Raw genomic sequence first — 19,918 nt, forward strand, 5'->3', positions numbered from 1 at the left:
TCTGCACCATGCTTATGGCTAGGGAGTGTGGCCTCTGAGGAAGTGGAAGACTGAAGAGATGTCTGTACCAATGTGGCACCACTCAGTGAGAAGATCAGTAAGAGTCAGCCCCACGTGACTCCTTCATGGGAACATTTGTTCACTGTTCATGGGATATTTTCCTCAGTGCTGAAGGGAAAGCCAGGCCTGGTGTGGTCACATTAGGTGGCTGGTGACAGTTAAACCACGTTTCCAGGATACATGGATACATTCTGGTCCCGTCAGGGTTGGCATTTGTCTCAAAACTTCCCTCATCAGCATCGCGTCACGCAGGTGATCCTCCAATTTACCTGAGGGCCTCAGACGAGTAATGTAAAACCTCGGAGAACCGGGCTCATAACGAGATAAGGAACAAACACTGCGAACCTATTAGAGGGGAAAATTGGAAAGGTTGCAGCCAATTATTAATAAGCCACAAGAACACGACACGTCTAGGAAGTGCTTGGATGATACAGGAGACTTTGCCTATGTGAAGATCAGAGGTGGCTACCCACTAGTCTTGGGGACAGTTCTAGTCATGGCAGATGTTTGATAGCCTGTAAAGACAAAAGGACAAAAAACAAAACAAAACAAAAATTGAAGTAACATGAATGATAACAGGATTTTTAAATTTTTACTTTAGAAAAATTTGCGTTTTTCTTCTCTTTCTCACATACAAATAAAATTCTTTGTTTAAGTTTGAATCCAGCAACCTAGGTCAGAAAGAGAACAAGAAAATGGAGAGTCTCATCTAAGCCACCAAAAAAGCTTTGCTTTTAGGAAAATGAAGGCACTCATTCTACTGAAAAGGGCAACGACTCCTGGGTTTGGTGGTGCACATCTGTCAACACAGTCCTCCAGAGGCTGACAGGAGGACAGGGTGTCCTAGCCTACCAGGGCTAAGTGACTTAACAGGAGACTGGAACTAACGAGAAGCCTTCAGGAACCCAAGGTGCGTCATGGAAGGAGCTGCTCCAGCTCAGGTGCCTGCTAGAACAGCGTTGGCATTGGGAATGAGGGCCTCCTTAAATCTGATGCTAACTTCGCCCTAGGTCAGCATTCGAGTTAAGGTGAGAGAGTAAGAGACACAGACAGGGAGACAGAGAGAGGGGTGGATAAAATAAAGACTTCTTCATCAATTACAATTAATTGAAGATTTACTGGGCTTCCCATTCTTGTTTTATTTGAGACCCCCACACTGTAAGCCTCCTAAATAACAGGCCTGGCTACACAGAAGCCGCCAGACATCTACTCCACGGGCCTCTGTAAGGATGGGCTCTCGGAGCCTTTAGATGCTTCTTGCCTTATTTCCATCTGTGGTCAAGAAAGGTACCTCTTGTTACTATTGAAAAACCCTTCTTGATCTGCACTCTTGTAAGTGTGGAACAACACAGTGATGTCTTTATACTGTGTGTGTGTGTGTGTGTGCGCGCGCGCTTGTTGCGGTGCTGAGAGTCTAACCCTGGGCTTTGCACATGTTAGAAAAGTACTCAGCTGCTGAGCTACAGCCCAGCCTGAGCAGTGCCTTTTTAATCTTTACTCTCCTGCAAGTGCTGTGGTTCCCCTTGGTCCTTCTGAACACCTTTCCTCTTTTTTTATCAAACTCATTTCCCTTTAGTCACTAAGATGATTGGTTTCTAGACTTTCCATCCAGTCATCCACCCTAGAGTTTAAAGAAACACAGTCCATTTTCTTCAAAGACCCTTCTTTCAGTAAGCACAGCTTTGGTTTCTGTGGCATTTCAGGAAAAATATGAGACACTTTAGAAAAAAATACAAAACTTGGGGATTTTTGTATTTGTCTATGAATCCTTAATTATTTTGCTGTTACAGCAAAGCTGTGGAAGCCTGTCCCTTTTACAGAGATCCCCTAATTTCTAATGCTACAGTGGTCCTGCTTGACTAACTAGACAAGAGAAGCTGATTAGAAGGAGCAGTCTGTAGGCCGGCTAGTGGCTATGGGGCTTTCCATGACTATACCTCTTTTTTTTTTTTTTTTTAAAGATTTATTTATTTATTATATGTAAGTACACTGTAGCTGTCTTCAGACACTCCAGAAGAGGGCGCCAGATCTTGTTATGGATGGTTGTGAGCCACCATGTGGTTGCTGGGATTTGAACTCTGGACCTTCAGAAGAGCAGTCGGGTGCTCTTACCCACTGAGCCATCTCACCAGCCCGACTATACCTCTTAATGGAGACACATTATGAAAAACACCAACAAAATCCATGTTCAAGTTGGTTTTCTGTTGCACCGAGAAACACTGTGTTAGCTGTTGTTCTGTTGCTGTAATAAAACAGGACAGCTTGTGGAATAAAGAGCTGATTTTAGCACATAGTCCCAGAGGGATAAAAGTGCATCTCAGCACGGAGGCCTGAGAGCAAGAGCAAGCACAGTGGGCAGCGGGAGCCAGAGCCAGAGCCAGAGCCGAAGAGTTCACATCTCCAACCACAAGCATTGAGCAGAGAGCCAATCGGGATGAGGCTGCAAATTCGCAAAGCCATACTTCTTTCGTCAAAGCACATCACCAACTGGGAACCAAGTTTTTCAAATACCCGAGTCGATGGTGATGCTTCTTATGCAAACTACCACAAACACAGGGGCCAGGAAAAACCTGAGTTGAGGAAGGAGCTTATTTCATCTTAACATTTCCAGGTAACTGTGCATCACTGAGAGATGTCAAGACAGGAACTTAAGTAGGCACCTGAAGGTAAGAACTGAAGCAGGGACCATGGAGGAACCCTGCCTACTGGCTTCTGCTCAGCTGACTTTCTCATGCATCCCAGGACCACATGCCTAGGGACAGCACTGATCATAGTGGTCTGGGCCCTCCTTCATCAGTTAGTAATCAAGAAAAAAACGCTAACAGACATGCTGTAGGCCAATTTGATGGATCCGGTTACTCTAGTTTGTTTCAAGTTCACAATAAAAGATAACCCATAGACCCAATAAGACACAGTCTAAGGGAGTGGGAGAGTCAGAGGAAGAACAGTGATGGGGTAAGCAGAAATGGATCAAGGCTGAGACAAAAGTACACCACAGTCCTAAAGAAATAGACATCGGGAAGCAGAAAAGGCCATCAGTTGATGGAGAACGGGGAGAGAGAAACAGCGACAGATAGATGGGGTGACGGGGGGAGAGAAAGGGAAGGAGAAAAGGAGGGAGGAAGGGAGAGAGGGAGATAGATAGATTCCCTTTATCTATGAAGTTTCAATATATTGTGCAGATGTTCAAAACTTCAGATAGTACTGAATGCTATAGGAAGTGTTTTTTGTTCCTTTATAAAGACACAGAAAAAAATGTTTAACTTATTGACACAGTAAGAGATCAACAACCATAAGTAAAATGAAAATAGGGTAACCTTATTATTGTGTTGTGATGGGTAAACTGAGATTTTGGTAATACAAAGCATAGATAAGGGAGGCCAATACAGTCAGTTGTGGCAGGAGGACCTGCAATGGTCTAAGAAACTGATACGGGCTGCGTTTGCTTATGTGCACCCATTCTCCATTCTTCAGGAAGCAGCTGCCAGCTGGTCCTGGTTTTCTTCCCTTCCCTGATGCCCACATTGTTTATGCAAAGAGTGGGCACAACTTGGTTCTCCATCAGCTCCAGGGTCAACTAGCCAGCATCATATACGCCCTGGCCTGTAATTACATCACAGGTGTGTGATGTAATCTGTGTCAGCAGGAGTCAGTGGAGAAGTTTCTAGAACTCTTACGAAGAGGAATTCTTCCTGCTGCAACTAAGAAGTAGTCACTGAAGAAGAAAGTCAACCAGAGAAAAGCAGAGATGAGAAGCAGAGAAGAAAGCATCCGTTACCAACATGAGGTCAACTTTTAGACCCCTCTGCAGCAGGAGGCATTGGGGCAGGCTCCTGCTTTGAAGGACCTCATGTGGCTGGACCCAGCTCAGATCAGAGGGAATGTCTTGCACGCATCCGACTCGCCAGCAAGAATGACGCTGCAACAGGATCCTTCTGCACGCGTTTATTGGGAGAGCTTGATTGCAGAGGCGAAGAGAGCCCAAGCCCAGAACTGGTGCTGCTTATATAGGCCTAGGAGAGGCGTGTCTCATACCTGGATTGGTTGCGCATTCTACCTCATTTGCATGTTCCTCATCTGATTGGTTATTCTCTCGGTACCTCATTATCATACCTCATTTGCATGTCTCACATCTGATTGGTTAAACTCTCTTAGTGCTTAGCAGAGCCTCATTATCATGCCCAGGCCAGGCAGTGTTTTGGCAAAAAAACTTTACTGCATAAGTATGCATTGGTTGTTTGCCCAAACTTATGCATGGTGGCCAGCAGTAGCCTGTGCCACCCTGCAACGGCACATGTGGCTTCCCACAGGAATGGCCATCATTACTCCCCCCGTATGCTATATAAGTCTATGACAATGCATGATGAAAGAGACAAGCGTGCTTTTTAGGGAGGTTGAGTATGTAATAAACCTTATTGTCTTCTGTCCTAGTTTGCTTTCTTTTGTGCTGATAAAAAACTGTCCAAAGGGAACTCAGGGAGAAAAGGGTGTGTTTGGCTTACATGCCCCCTTCCACAGTCCACCGCTGAAGGAAGTCAGGGCAGGAGTCCTGGAGGAAAGTTGCTGACCTTTCCTCAGGTTCCTTAGCCACCTTTTACACAGCCCAGGTACACTTGTCTAGGAATAGCATCTCCCAAGGTGGGCTGGGCTCTCTAGCATCAATTAACAATTTTAAAAAGTGCCACAGCTAGATGTTGGTCATGTACTTTAATCCTAGCACTAGGGAGGCAAAAGTAGGCAGATTTCTGAGTTCAAAGCCAGCGTGGTCTATAGAATATGCTGCAGAGCAGCCAGGGCTACACAGAGAAACCCTGTCTCTGTACATGCCCCCATAGGAAAAAAAAAAACTCTCATTGGATATTCCAAAGAAGGGGAAATAGAATATATTGTTAGGGAGAGACAGGGAGGAGGCTGGAGTGGGAAGATTAAATGGAGAGGAGGATGGAAGAAAGGAAAGAGAGGACATATGAGAAGGGGCAACTGACAGTAAGGGCAATCTGAGAGGAATGGATACCTCCTACTGCAGGAGCATCCAGATAGATAGATAGATAGATAGATAGATAGATAGATAGATAGATAGATAGATAGACAGACACATACACATGCACATATATGAAAGACATCTAAATTGAGTTACCAAATAATGGGGAAGATAATCTTACACCACTGAGAAAAACCTCCAGTGTTAGTAATGGGTTAAATTTTGATGAGTCACTAGCCAAAGGGACCCCATAGAACCCCCCAAATAGGACAGGCTATTGTGAAGGCTATTGGATACAATCTGCAGACTGATGGTAAGGCTTCATTGATGAAGACAACATGTATGTATCTCATCAAATGTGTAGAAATCAATCTGGTGCCTATCTAGAGTCTTCACCCATCCTGACTAGTGTTGGTGGTACTGGAGGGCACTCTGAATGCTACCAAAGGAGGAAGGGAAGCATTAATCCAGCTACAGACCCTCTGATCTACAATTGTGGCCGCCTACATGATAGGCTGGTGCAATAGTGGCCCAAAGCTGTGGGAGTAACAAACAACCATGTCATTGGATTTAAGGCCCACAAGGTAGAATCCATGTCTAAAACTGCTAGGGTGACCAAGAACATGCAGCTGGAGACACCAGGAACCTAGAAGAAAACCAAATGTTGTACTAAAGGAGCACAACAATAAAATGACTCTTTGACACCCTGTTATACCCATAGATCAGTGTCTCAGTCATCCTCAGAGAGTCTTCTTGTAGTAGATGGGAACATACAGAGAGACCCGTGACTAGACAACGTGCAGAGAGGGAGACTGAAATGTTCAGCCCTAAATGGGAAGTCCTCATCCAATCCCTCCCTTAAGGTCTCATGGATCTAGGTGAAGAGGAAGCAGAAAGATTCTAAGAGGAAACTTCCAGACACAACAGGACTAATACACATATGCACTCACAGAGACTGTGCTAACACACACAAGGCCTACACAGGTTCAAGCCAGACAGGGTCTCAGGAATCAGAGGTGGAAAGGAGCCATCTGCTCCCACTCCTAACCAAGAAGCTATCTGCAACTGATAGCTGCTGGCAAAGTAAAAATTAGTTTTCTTCAATGGAGTCTTTTTGGGTATATAAACCATACTAGATAGATGGCCAAACACAAAACTAATTCAATGGCACTTCTGTAGACTTTTGGTCTCATTTTGTTTTATTTGCCATTTTGGCAGGGGGAGGGGGTTCATATTTGTCTTCTGCCTGTATGTTTTAGCTTTCTGTGTGGGGGTGTTTTTGTTATTGCTTTTTTTTGTTTTGTTTGTGTTTTAAAAAGAGAGAGAATGGAGTTGGGAAGGTGGGGAAGATCTGGGAGAAGTTGGGGGAGGGGAAACCGCAATCAAAGAATATTATGTAAAAGTTTTTTTTCAATTAAAAACAATAAGAAGAAAATGTCAGGTGATATATCATCATAAACACCAACATGATCCTCATAGATCAGGCACTCAAAGCAAAGTCGCATGGTTTTAGAATTACCCTAAAAATCCATCAGAAAGAACGCACCTGGAGCCCAAAGTCTAACACATCTACTTTCCCTTCAGAGCTGGGCAAGCTGCAGCTTCTTCAGCCCAGAACTAGCTAGAGTGCTTCGCTTCCAAGTAGGGACTTGTGGAGAAGCAAGTCCTTAAATGCAGGAGGCATTCTACAAGGCACATGGGAACCACGACCTCTCCAGAGAATTCCAGACTTCCCACTCTCACCTCTACATTCTAGAGAGGTTCATGGCATAGCACTCAAATATCAACTGACGGGTAAAGCCACCTGGAAAGTAATTTCCACCTGACTGTCTTCCCCTTAGCATGGTAAGTAAGCTACAAGAAGCTTTGCAGAAGTAAAACTCCGTGGTAATTCTGAAATAGACTTTGATACTTTCAAGCGTAATTGCTTAGCAATGCAAAGATTTGGTGGTCCACAAAAATGATAAAAGTCAATGATAAAACCAGCACATGTGCCACTCCACGTGACCATAGCAAACCTCCTAAATGAGCACTGTGCATCACCTTGCCCAAGGGAAAAGCACACAATTGCCATTTCCATCCTCGTGACACAGGAAGGAAAGTGTCCCGGGGGGAACTGATGAGTCATACTGAGGGAGAGAACTGGATCCAGTCAGCACCCTCTGAGCATGCTGACTCCAGATGTGATAAAGATCTGATATAATTGACGGGGGCGGGGGGGAGAGAACCCAGAAATACAGAGGTCATGGCAGAGGTGGTGTACGGGTAAACAGGACGAATGTGGACTAGGAGTGAAAGCCTTTGAAAGCAAAATTCCATCAACAGGAGCCAGGTCTGCCATTCTGAAAAACTGAGAGGGGGCAGAAACAGTGAATACAGCCAAGACATGATCTTGACATATCAGAAGTAATCTACACAAAGACCTTGGGTCCTGTTAGCTGTTTGTCCCGAATCTCCCTCTCCCTATCTCCCCAATGCAGGCTATTACAACATTTCTGGATCTGAGTCACACATATCTAGATTTTTGCTTGTCTGATTTTAATTTTTTGAGATGGGGGTGAGGGATCCTTGCTATAGAGTCCACACTGCTTCCACAGCAAACTTCCTTCCTCAGCCTCCAAAATTATATGTGTGAGTCCCTATGATCTGATTCAAACCCCAGTTCTCTCAGCGGGCAGTCCTATGCTTCAGGGGTACACTGTTCTACTCTCCTTGCCTCAGTTTCCCCAGCTTTGTGATGAAGGTGACAAGACAGCTCTTGTCAGGGAAACTGTCATGAGTGTTAGCAGTGTGGAGAGGCAGACAGGCATAGAACAGGTGTGCAACCAATGCCAGTGGCTGCTGCGCTGTGCCAGCCCACCCTTCATCCTTCATTCAGTACCTGTGGTAGCTGTGTGCTCAGATTATTGAAAAGCACCACTGTCCTCTGGGCACCCCAAGGCTGTATGGGATGCTTGGGTTGTCACTTTGATCTTGTGTGTGTCGGTAGTCAGCAGAAATTAATTTGCTACTAGGTCTGTTGGTTCCCATAGGCTTCAGGGTCTCACTTAGCAAAGACCTTGAGCAAAAGAAAAAAGACGCAGTCGATGTCAGTAAGTGAATCTTAATGTTTGCCAAAGTGGGCTCTGATTCAAATGCAGTAGTCTGGGCTAAGCAACTCCATGGAAAAGCCTGCCTCAGTAATCAGGCAGACGCTTGCTTGACACTTTACCTTCCAGAGAAGAAGCTGTGAGAATGGAATTTTCAGGGACCAGAAACCCACACCAGAAAACAGAGTGTGTGGGGTACCTCTACCACAAACTACATCATACACAAACGCACTGAGGAGCATCTGTCTGCAAAGTTTTGCACCTCTTAAAGGATGGGTGGGCTTTTCTACCCAGCCTTATCTGGGGACTTATTCTTTCTCCAGAAGAATAAGAGAGCGGCATCCTTTTGTGATAAGAATATTACATCTATTTTCTGCTGAGAGCTCAGTAACTGTGATTTGCCATCAGGCAGCTCCAGAGTCATGAAATCATCTACTCATCTTTCAGAGAGGAAACTGGCTCAGAAAATCGGCTCCGGTAGAACTCAGATGAGATCAGGCACGTTCATGTTAGAATGGCCATAGGTTCTGCTGATGCTCAGCGCACACTCAAGCACCACCCCCCGTCCCCCCCCCCCCCCCGTCCCCGCCGTCCCGCCATTTTATCAGTTATAATTAATTTTGTGGCTGAGGCACAGAAAGAGATTTAAAGTGATGTTTATAAAGTGAATTGGTCTCACCTTCATCTTACTTAGAGTTCTCCACTGTGAGTACACTCGGAGTGTAATGGAGAGGCAATTTATGAGAAAGCTCTCCGCAGCCCTTGGCTCTGGAGCCTCAAGAGGATTTATTGTTTCAGTTGTGCTCCTCCCCTGGGACAAGAAGACAGACCACATGGCTCCAAAAGAACAGCTTTACCAATTTTTATTTTCATTTAAAACATTTTAAACTTTATTTTATATGTATGTGTTGTTTTGCTTGTATGTATCTCCTAGCATTGGAGTTACAGGTGAGTGTGAGCTACTGCATAGGTCCTGGGAATTGAACCCTGGTCCTCCGGAAGAGCAGCAGTGAGTGCTCTTAGCTGCTGAGTTCTCTCTCTAGCTACAATCCCCTGCAATTTTCTCTTCTTCTCTCTTCTTTTCTTTTTTAAGTTGAGCCTGTGCTTAATATGAAGGAAGCCCTGAGCATCAAAATAAAGAATTTTTCTTTTAACATGCTTTGGTGAGGATCCACAATGAGGATAAGCCTGGACAGGGTGGGGTGTAGCCATTGGAACATCACTAGTCCCTACACAGGGCTGGCATGAATGCAGTTGCAAATGTCACCTGCCTCCAGGTTCCTGACGCTGCTTACAGCCCCACAGCCGGGAATTGAGCCAGGGAAGCCTGTCTTCATTTCTATTTCTGCCTTTCAACCTCGAAAATTAGATATTGCCTGTGTCCCCCAACTTTCTACGGCCATATCATCCTAAGAGTACCTACTCTCATCTTCCTCAATTTAAAAGTTCTCTCTCGGGCTGGTGAGATGGCTCAGTGGGTAAGAGCACCCGACTGCTCTTCCGAAGGTCCGAAGTTCAAATCCCAGTAACCACATGGTGGCTCACAACCACCCGTAATGAGATCTGATGCCCTCTTCTGGTGCGTTTGAGGACAGCTACAGTGTACTTACATTAAATAAATAAATAAATAAATATTTAAAAAAAAAAAAAAGTTCTCTCTCTTTGCTTCTATGGCTACGCTACAGTTCAGAGCTTTACTGTCTTCCAAGGTTCCCAAGATGGTACTACTGGAAGGTAGTGGACGTTTTGAAAATGAAGTCAATGATATCTTTAGTAAGTGGTTTTTCTCCCCTTACTAAGCAAGGAAAGTAGTCATAAGGAGAGGCTGCTAGACCCTGTGGTAAGAATGACCCTTCTGTACTAGCGTGAGTAAATACTACTGTGAGGGGAAGGGAAACCCATGTCACTTGTATTCTTTCACCCCAGACTGCAAACATTAAGGCCCCACTACACAGTAAGTCCTTAGTTAAGACAGAAAAGACAGGCTAGGAGCATGGCTCAGTTAGTAAAGTGCTTGCCATGGGCTTACCTGAGTCTGATCCCTGACACCCATATTTTTTAAATATGGGCATAATGGTGAGTACCTGTAATGAAGTTCTGGGAGGGAGAGACAGGTGGCTTGCTAGCCACCCAATCTATCCTAATGAAGCCCCTGGGTCCTAGAGAAAAAAGACCTTTCTTATAACAATGTGCATAGCCGCTGAAGGATGACAGCTGACGTTGACCTCTGGCCTCTACACACATGCATGCACACTGAAAAAAGAAAGAAAGGAAAAGGACATTAACTTATAGGGTTTGGCGCTATCCACAGCTCCAGGCACGGGCGGAGTCTTACAGATATGGAAGTGTACATGCGAGTCAGCCCTGCTCAACATTACTCATGACAGCCTGCCTCTCTCCTTCCCTCTCCTTCCCTGTCACTGTCAGGCTCACTGATGTCACATGTCTGCCACTAGTTTCCTAAGTGTCCCTGATTGTTTAAGGCAGTAGATGGGCCTATGCTTCACCTTGCTTGACCTCTTCATGTAGGGAACCTCCTCAATGTCTCCTCCTTCCTGTTGCTCCTTTATTTCTGAAAGGACTACTCTCACCTTCCTCCTCTTTCTCCTCTTCAACATCTCCTCTTCCTCTTCTTCCTTCTCTCCTTCTTGCTCCCTTTCCTCTGCCTCTTCCTCAACTTCTCCTCTTCCTCTTCTTTTTCCTCCTCCTCCTCCTCAATTTCTCCCCCTCTTTCTCCTCCTCTTCATTCTCTCCCTTCTCTTCCTCCTCTACCTTATCTTCCTCTTCCTCCTCCTCTTCCTCTCCCTCTCCTCCTCCTCTTCCTCCTCCTCTCTGGGCCAGTCTCTTGTCTTCTTGCCTTAGCAAACTAAGCATTGCTGGACCTCAAGTTCTGTTCCCATGGGTCTGCTATCTTCCCTGCCGACCACTGTAACTCTTGGGCCATTAAAAACCTTCCAAAGCCTCCAATGACTTCTTTCTAGTATCTACATCCAGCCTTCCGACACGAATGCCTTTCATATACCCCTTAAACTGGTAAAATCCCAAATCAAACTCTGTACTCTCTCCTACCTGCTCTTCCTCTGGTCCTTCCTGCCAAAAGCATTCGAGCAAAGATACTCTGTGAGAGTCTTCAGCGTCATCTTAGCTCTCTTGTTCTTTCCCGCCTCATACCCATGTTACCCCCCATGTAATCAGATCAGTCCCAGCTGTTATGACAGTCAGGCCTTACATGAACCCTGTTGACAATAACTGGTTTTAATGGTTGGTCTTGCTCAACTTGACACAAACCTAGTCATATCTGGGAAAGGGAAATCTTAATTAAGAACTGTGCCTCCATATGATTGGCCTGTGGGCAAGTCTCAGGGAATTGTCTTGATTAATGCTTGACGTGGACAGGCCCACCCACTATAGGTGATGCCTTCCCTGAACAGGGACCTGAGGTATGTAAGGAAGCAAGCTAAGTAAGCCATGATGGACAAGCCAGTAAGCAGCACTCCTCCATGGCCTGTACTTTAGCTCCTATCTTCAAATATGCGCTGTGATATGGAAGTGTAAGCAAAATACCTTTCTTCTCCAGGTCGCTTTTGTTTGTGGTGTTTTATTGCATCAATAGGAACCTAAGACACTGGTCTTGGACTCACATAACCATTTTCCCAAAGTGCTCATTTGGAAACAGGAGTCCCACCTCTTGCTTGCTTGCTTAAACATATGTACTGCCTCTCTTAGGAGATAAGTGTTTACTCGAGCTTTGAAGACCAAGACCCTGAAACCCATTCACAGCCTCCTCTATCAACTGTGATCTGTCCTGCTAACTTTGGGCCACTTCAATCTTCTGAATGTGCCATGAAGTTTAATACCCTACAGTCTCGCCACACACCGTTCTCACCTGTTACTTTTCCTTAACAAGTTGTACTGAGCTTTTCAGATGGGCTACACGCTGGTCATGGTGGTACAAGCGTTTACTCTGAGCACTCATGAGGCAGAGGCAGCCACATCTCTGCATTCAAGTGTAGCCTGGCTTATAAAGAGAGCTGGTCTCAAAACAAAAGCACAGGAAAAGAAAGATGCAATACAAACATCACTCCTTTTAAAAGTCACGATTATCCCTGTCAGAATTAACATTTCCATTCTCTGTTACCACAGCCTTTACAGATATTGCTACTAAGCTGGGCGTGGTGGCGCTCTCCTTTAATCCCAGCACTCGGGAGGCAGAGGCCTGGTCTACAAAGTGAGTTCCACGACAGCCAGGGCTGTAAAGAGAAACCCTGTCTCGAAATAAAAAAAATTGCTACTTATATATATTATATAATATGGTTCTCACACAGGAGTCTAATCTCCACGGTTTTACAGAGTTTACCTATTCACTTACCTATCCATAAGGTATGTTGTTATGCAACAAGGATTTCTTTTTTTTTTTTTTTTTTTGATTTTATGTACATTGGCATTTTGCCTGCATTTATGTCTGCACGAGGGTGCCAGATCCCCTGGAACTGGAGTTACAAACAGTTTCAAGCTGCCATTTGGGTGCTGGGAATTCAACCTGGGTTCTCTGGAAGAGAAGCCAGTGCTCTTTGTTGGCCTTCTTGCTCAGATGTGAAGGTGTCCCAGGACTCAGAAGCCTAGGAACACAGCTGAGGGGAGAAAGTGTACCCAATGGGAGGGTATACTGAGACCTGGGAGCCCAGAAACCACACAGTGCTGAAGAAGTCTCCTCAGCAGAGGTGTTGAAGCTCCCAGGAGGCTATCACCAGCTAAGCTGAGGAGCTCAGGAACCTCAGCCAGCTGGCTTCACGTCTTCTGCATCTTCTCTTCTCTTCACTGCTTCTTGGCTTCTTCTGATGAGTCACACCCGCGGCGAATCTCATAAAAGCGGTTTATTGGGAGAGTCCGGGTGTGGAGGGACAAATCCAGGGGCAGCTGCCTCTGCTCCAGGTTGCCGCCAGCAGGTGATTAAACAAACACAACCTTTATATAGGGTTTCTTCAGGAGCTTGGGGGCTTTCCAGGTGAGGACTGGTGGGATTTTAAGCCTTGAGCTTGGGTAGCTCAGGAATTTGTGGGTTTCTGTGGGAAGCTCAGGGATTGGAGGGTTTCCCTGTTCAGGGATTGGCAGGATCTTGTTCAGACTTTTCAGCTAGGGTTAGAATAATCTGGAAGGGTCCTACGGAGGGGCTGGGAAGACTATTATGACCCTCTGGGAGGTCTGGGGAAGAGGCTTGACTGCTGGAGCTTCTCAGGCTGTGGCCTGGCCACCTTTTTGCCTTGGGGGCTTACCACGTTTAAAAAGTATACAAAGTATGCTAGCTTTACAAAGGGAGTTCACGGCAGGGAAGCCTTTCCTTTTTTCTTGAGTGGCCATGAATACCCAACACTCTCAACCGCTGAGCCATCTCTCTAGCCCCAACAGAAGACATTCTTGAGCTGTTGACGGACAGAAGGATCCTTCTGCAGCTGATACTTACAGAACATTTGGGCTGGCCCGATTGTTACAATGCCCAGTGAAGTGCTATTGGGAAATGGTGGGAACCACAGAGGAAGAGCCCATTCCGAAGTAATTAGGTCAATAACGGCCCAGCTCTTAAAAGGAATTGATGGTGCTCTCATGGAACCCTGGACACTTCTTGAGAGAGGGATGTTAATGGATGGGCATGAAAACTCACCAAATTTTGGCTCCTGTTCTCGTTGTGTGATCACTTCCTCTAGCATGAATAGCTGTTAGGATGCCATCTGCCATGTTGTGAGGTTGCCAAGGTGTCTACGAGATAGCCAGCTCTAAGCTATGTAGATTTCCATCCACTCAGTGAAGTAAATCAACTTCTGTTCTTTAAAAGTTATCCAGTTCCGGGAGCTTTGTTGTAGCACTGGAAAACTAACAGAGAAGCAAAACCGGAAACAAACGAGAATTAGAAATGCCAGTTTGTTGTTCTTCTGGTCTCCACGACGACTGGAGCAAGGCTTGGCTCAGCTTTGCCATGTGTAGGAATGAGAAGAGGCTGGACTCTGTAGTGTAATCTGGGGATAGTTTTTCTTGTTTTCTTACCCTTGTAGAAACTGTCGAAGGTTCATGGTATCGTTTTAAAGGTTTTTATAGTATTTATTGCAATGTGTGTGTATGTGTGTGTGTGATGTATGTGTGTATGTGTGTGTTTCTGTGCACATGCCATTGCATGTGTGTGGTGGTCAGAGGAGAGCTCACAGGAATCAATTGTTTTTTTTCCTTCCACCATGTAGGTTCTGGGAATTGAACTCATGTCATCAGGTTTAGCAGCAAGTGCCTTTAGCTACTGAGCCATTTCCTTGGCCCACATGGTATCCTTTTAAATGAGTTTTTATTTTCCCTACACCAACTATAGTAAATCTCCACTGCTTGCAAGTAAGAATATTCACAGATGGGGAAACTGGAGCCAGCAGCAGTTACAGGAGACAGATCTCACACAATGAAGAAATATGGCTTGGTTATCAGGCTACTTGGGGTTGATTTGAGAAAATAATGATGCCGTGGATCTGACAGGTCTTGTGGCATGCATGCAAAGTGGAAGACTCCAGTGATGAGCATTTTAAGCATGGGGTTAATGTCTCTTAAGTGGTAAACTACATAAAGGAAGTTAAAATATGTCCATTATTGGGCTCAAAACATGGTCATTAAATGTGAGACAGTTCCACTTTTTATTTCTTACATAGGCCCCACGTGGACAAAGGCAGTCTCAGAGTTGGTTCCTGCATGATAATGAATGTGGTTTTCCTAGCTCTCATGTACAACACGCAGCATACTGACCGGGAGTCAACGCCTGCAAATCCAAATGGCAAATCCAGTGGGCTCTTCAGAAGACCAGGATATTCTAGCTCCCCAAATCTTCCCTGCACACCACGGAAGCACACCTACCCTTCCTTGGCAGGCTATTGCTGGTTCTTTGTTTAAGCAAACCTGGGTATCATGCTGCAAAACCTATAGCCCTTTCAGACCTGTAATTAGCTCTATAAGTAGGGTCAGGCCCTGGAATGTTCTGCAAGTTTAAGTGCTAGAGGATTATTAAGTGATTAATAACACGGCTGATTGAATTGCCATTACTGACTGGATGTGGGGTCTCTCCACTGAAATAAACCAATTTAGCTAAGGCACGTCTTCTGGAAAGGTACTCATCTCAAAATTCTTTCTTCTCTATGTTAATAGAAATCATTGAAAGACATTTGTTTTGTCTGGCTGGGGGACACCAGTAACTCTTCAACACTAATTGATTCACTTTACAAAAGATATCACATAGGATTGTTACATTAATAACTGGATGATTACATTAATAATATCACTATGGTGGGACCCAGTGAGCAAGAAATCTTGGTGCCATTATATCTTTGTAAGAGACAGATACACTAATTCTTCAACCATAGAACCTTTGCCCCACATTGTGGGAAGACCAACGATGATTAAGAACATATGGCTTAGTCTCCTAGTCATGGTGCTATGGCAGTATCCTTAGAAGGCAGGCCCCATGGAAGGTCTTTTGATCACTGAGAGTGTGTCTATGAAGGGACTCATGGGCCCCTAGTCCTCTCCTTTGCCTTTGTCAGTGTTTAGCCTTTGCCACCTTCCAGTGGCTTTGTTCTTGGCACATTACTGTTGTGATGTGCTCCTTTGCCATAACCCTGCAAAGGTGTGGACCAGACAAACATGGACAGAGAGCTCAGAACCCCAAGGACAGTGGCCTGAACTAAACCTCTGCTTGTCATACGCTCCTTTATAGTGGGTATTTTATTTTCCTTTTATAAGGGGGCTTACTGGGGGAAGGGAAGAGGAGTGAGGACCTGGGACAGGGTAGAGGCAGTGAGGGAGCCATGAGGGGGCGGGGCAGAGACCCCAGTCATCGGGAAGTAGTCTAAAGAACATAGCACCCTTACTCCTGCCCACCATCACCCCTTCCTGGTTCCTCAGGTATTTTAAAAATAGTAACAGAAAGGTAATACCTAGATTTTATTTTCATAGGAATCTGCAGCTACCTTTGAGGGCATTATGTTTCCTGGGAGGACCACAAGGTCTGAAGGCACATGTCCTCAAGCGAAAAGAGCTGGGGGTTGGAGAGATGGCCTGGAGGTCAAGAAAACTGTCTCCTCTTCCAGAGGACCCGGGTTCAATTCCCATCACCTACAAAGCAACTTACAACTGTCACTCACTCCAGTTCCAGGGCATCCAACACTATCTCCCAAACACATGCAAACAAAACACCAATGCACATTTTCTTTAAAGAAAAGAAGAAGAAAAGAACTGTTTGTTGTATCATATGGCCCATAAGAAAGAACTTTCTGGTGTGGGGATAACACATACCAAATTTGGTAGTCTTGTCATGCCTTGTCCCAGGTGATGAGAACAGCTTTAGGCAGGGCTCCATTAGTCTCCAATGGGCTGAGTCAGCAGAATCCATTCTTCTTCTCGAGCCTGACGCTTGATCCAATGGATCACCAACAGTGTATAGCAGATATAATTACCAGTTTTCACATTTACACAATAGCAAAACACAGAAAGTGTGATTAGGTTATACAGACAGACAATGGGTAATTGCTTGGCCATGTGGTAAGAAACTATTAAAGAAAAATAGTTAATATTTGGTGACAACATTTGTTGAAGACTGTGGATTGATCCCTGAGAGTGGTGTTAATGATCACCCAAAGTCTCCGGTGGTGGAAAGGCTCTTATCACTACAGTAGACATGAAGGTCTATTCTCTATCACCAAGTCACTGTCTCCAGCATCCCAGTACTTGTTCAGTGTGTTCATAAAGGGCCATGGAGAGGGGCAGAGAAGCCATGCACAGCTAAGCAACATGAACACATCCTTATCTGCCTGAGTCTCCAACTTCCTCACTGCAGTGACCAAGCCTGAAAAGTCACCATGGCTGAGTGCCCAGCAGGAGCAGTCATCCTGTGGTAGCTGGCTGATTATATCAGACTCCTCATAATCAAAGAAATGGGAACTTGCTTTCTCTGAAACACTCACTGTGGACCTTGGTTGCATCAGCTTTCTTTCTCGCCAAGCTTCTCTTTGACCTATTCTATTTGTGTGGATGTATTCTTTATCAGGGCGGTACCACTCACATAGAATAGCTTCTACCATTGAGTGAAAGAGGTCAGAAAATGGGCTCTGAGGGTCACCAATCTTATACATAACCTGGCATGGCTAATACTGATTGTCAACTTGGCAGGATCTAGGATCACCTAGGAGACAGGCCCCTGGGCTTATCTGTAAAAAGGGGTTCTAGATTAGGGAAGACACACCCTAGCTTAGGCAGTACCATCATGGGCTTGGTTCTAGACTGAACAGAGAGGAGAAAGCTATCTAACTGCCAGCATCCATCTGTCTGCTCCCTGACTACAGAAGCAACCTGACCAGGCTGTCCCTGACATATGGACTTCAGCCACTTGAATATGTAAACCAAAACAAATGTTTCTTCCATTCTCTTAGCAACTTTAGTCAGGTATTTCATAGAGCAATGATAAAGATAGTTAACTCAGGTGCAGCTTACTCAGATTCCTGTTAGAATGGCAGAGCAGCTAAATGAAGTCCCACATCGCACAACTATGAACACAGGAAAACAAAACCAAAACCAATTAAGTTTATCTTTTGGTTTTTCGAGATAGGGATTTTCTGTGTAGAGCCAGCTGTCCTGGAACTCTCTTTGTAGACCAGGCTGGCTTCAAACTCACAGAGAGCTGTCTGCTTTTGCACCCAAGTGCTAGAATTAAAGGTGTGCACCACAATGCCTGGTGAAAAAACAAACAAACAAAAAACAAAACAAAAAATAAAAACTCTTAATTTTAAATTAAATCAGATGGCATTGCCAAGAATACTTCCCCCTTTTAAAAAAGGCACATTTTTGGTATTCAACCCAACGATCTGATGTATACATACATAATGTGCTAATAGGCAATCAGAATGGGTTGAATTCTCCCAAGGAAAGTGATGGCCAGGGGCAGGGTATGAACTTGGTGACACCTGGCAGCCATTTTCTTTTGTGACTCCGGAAGTCTGGGTTTTGTTTGGAGATCATAATAAATGAGGAAGAAAGTTTCCACCTGGCAAGGCAGAAACTCTTCCATTGCATCTGCATGTTTTCATGATCTTCTTGCCTTTAGGAGAAGGGCCAAATAAATAAATAAATAAAAATAAATAGGTATATGGCCGTCAGTCAGTGTGTGGTATGGATTTTCAGTGACCTCACTGATCTTTTTGTGAGGGAGAAATGGATCTGCTGTTCAGTAATAGGACAGAAAAGCACTGGGGTGACTGGGAGAACTCACTGAGTAGCCTCCTCATACAGCTGTGATGGTCTTTAAACATGGACTTGGTGACTACTCCTAAGGCTCATCTTCATGATTAAAATGTCAACTCAATTTGTGATCAAGAACTCCGACACACTGGGCTGCATCCAGGGTGTACCTCAATAAAATGGAAGCAAGAAAGCTGCTCATTTCTCTCCCTCATGGTGCTGAAAATTGAACTCAGGACCTTGGACATACTAGGCAAGCATTCTACCACTAAACCATACCAGCCTTCTCTATGGGGTCCTTATCTGAGTACTTCCTCTGCCACTTTCTAGTCTAGCATTTCTCCAAAAGTCAGCTGACAGTCCTGACCCCATTTCCTCACCTATAAAATAGGAGTGGTACCAGCGTCCCCATCAGAGGGTTTGGGTGGGATTAAGCAAGATAGTCTGTATGCAATGCTCACAGGAAGGCTCAACAACAGGAGCTAACCTGGTTCTGAATCAATGCGAGTCTTGCAGGAAAACACCCAAAGTTAGTTATCATTTGTAGGATGTCAGCTTCTTTCTTTTCCTTTCCAGCTCATCTGCTTCCTGAAGAGTCACTTTAGCTGGCTCTTACCTGTACAACAGTGAGAGGAAGTATGTTTGGTTTAACACTGTCAGCGAGCTGGTGTTGGAGAGGAGCAGCCTAACTGTAATGATGAGAGCTTAACACTCTTCCCTCAGTTGTTGTTGTTGTTGTTGTTTTCCCTGGGGCTGGAATTGCTCAATGGGTAAAAGCACTTGCAGCATAAGCAAGAAGACCTGAATTCAAATCCTCAAGACATATATGAAAGCCAGACATGCAGTGTGAGTGTCTACAATCTAGTGCTCCTATGGGGATGGGAAACAAATATAGAATTCCCAAAAGCTTACAAACCAGCTAGCCCAACATACACAGAAGAAAAACAACGAAAATACCACTTCATATAAAGTGGAAGTTAAAGACTGGCATCTGAGTTTCTCCTCTGACTTCTCCATGTGCATGTGCAAGCTCTAATTCATATATTCAAACTTACACACATTTATTACTATTTGTGTCTGGGGGGGGGTGGTATGTGAGCACGCATGTGTCAGCAGAGGCCAGAAAAGGGTTCTGGATTCCCTGGAGCTGGACATAAGCTCTGTGTGGGTATTTGGATTCAAACCCAGGTTCTTTGCAAAGGCAGTGCGTGCTCTTACCACGGAACCATATCTCCAGCCCTAAAACATTTTGAAAAGGTTGGTTCTAAGGATTGATTCTTCCTTAGAAATGAGTTAGGAGATGGAAAACACTTGGATCTACTTTGAGGCAACAGGTGAGCTAAGCTATGGGGCCATATACTCCCTAAACAGATAAGGCAGCTCAGAAACCTCTCATGCAGTTTGTTCTTTTTAAAAAGCACCTGGGAGCCGGGCATGGTGGCACACGCCTTTAATCCCAGCACTCGGGAGGCAGAGGCAGGCGGATTTCTGAGTTCGAGGCCAGCCTGGTCTACAGAATGAGTTCCAGGACAGC

The 19,918-nt window shown here is 44.9% G+C and overlaps 1 long non-coding RNA gene across 1 annotated transcript; it reads right to left on the minus strand.

Moving 5' to 3' along the window:
- Positions 1–217: 217 nt before the first annotated feature.
- On the minus strand, positions 218–8,938 carry LOC147004431 (uncharacterized). Its single transcript, XR_015047265.1, has 3 exons — positions 8,810–8,938; positions 7,923–8,099; positions 218–405 (listed from the first exon to the last, which is right to left on the minus strand). It is a non-coding gene; the product is annotated as an uncharacterized LOC147004431 (long non-coding RNA).
- Between the last annotated feature and the right edge of the window lie 10,980 nt (positions 8,939–19,918).

This window comes from Mus caroli, unplaced genomic scaffold (assembly GCF_978045245.1).
Source record: "Mus caroli unplaced genomic scaffold, Mus_caroli_1 scaffold_6, whole genome shotgun sequence".
In the NCBI taxonomy this organism is placed as follows: domain Eukaryota; kingdom Metazoa; phylum Chordata; class Mammalia; order Rodentia; family Muridae; genus Mus; species Mus caroli.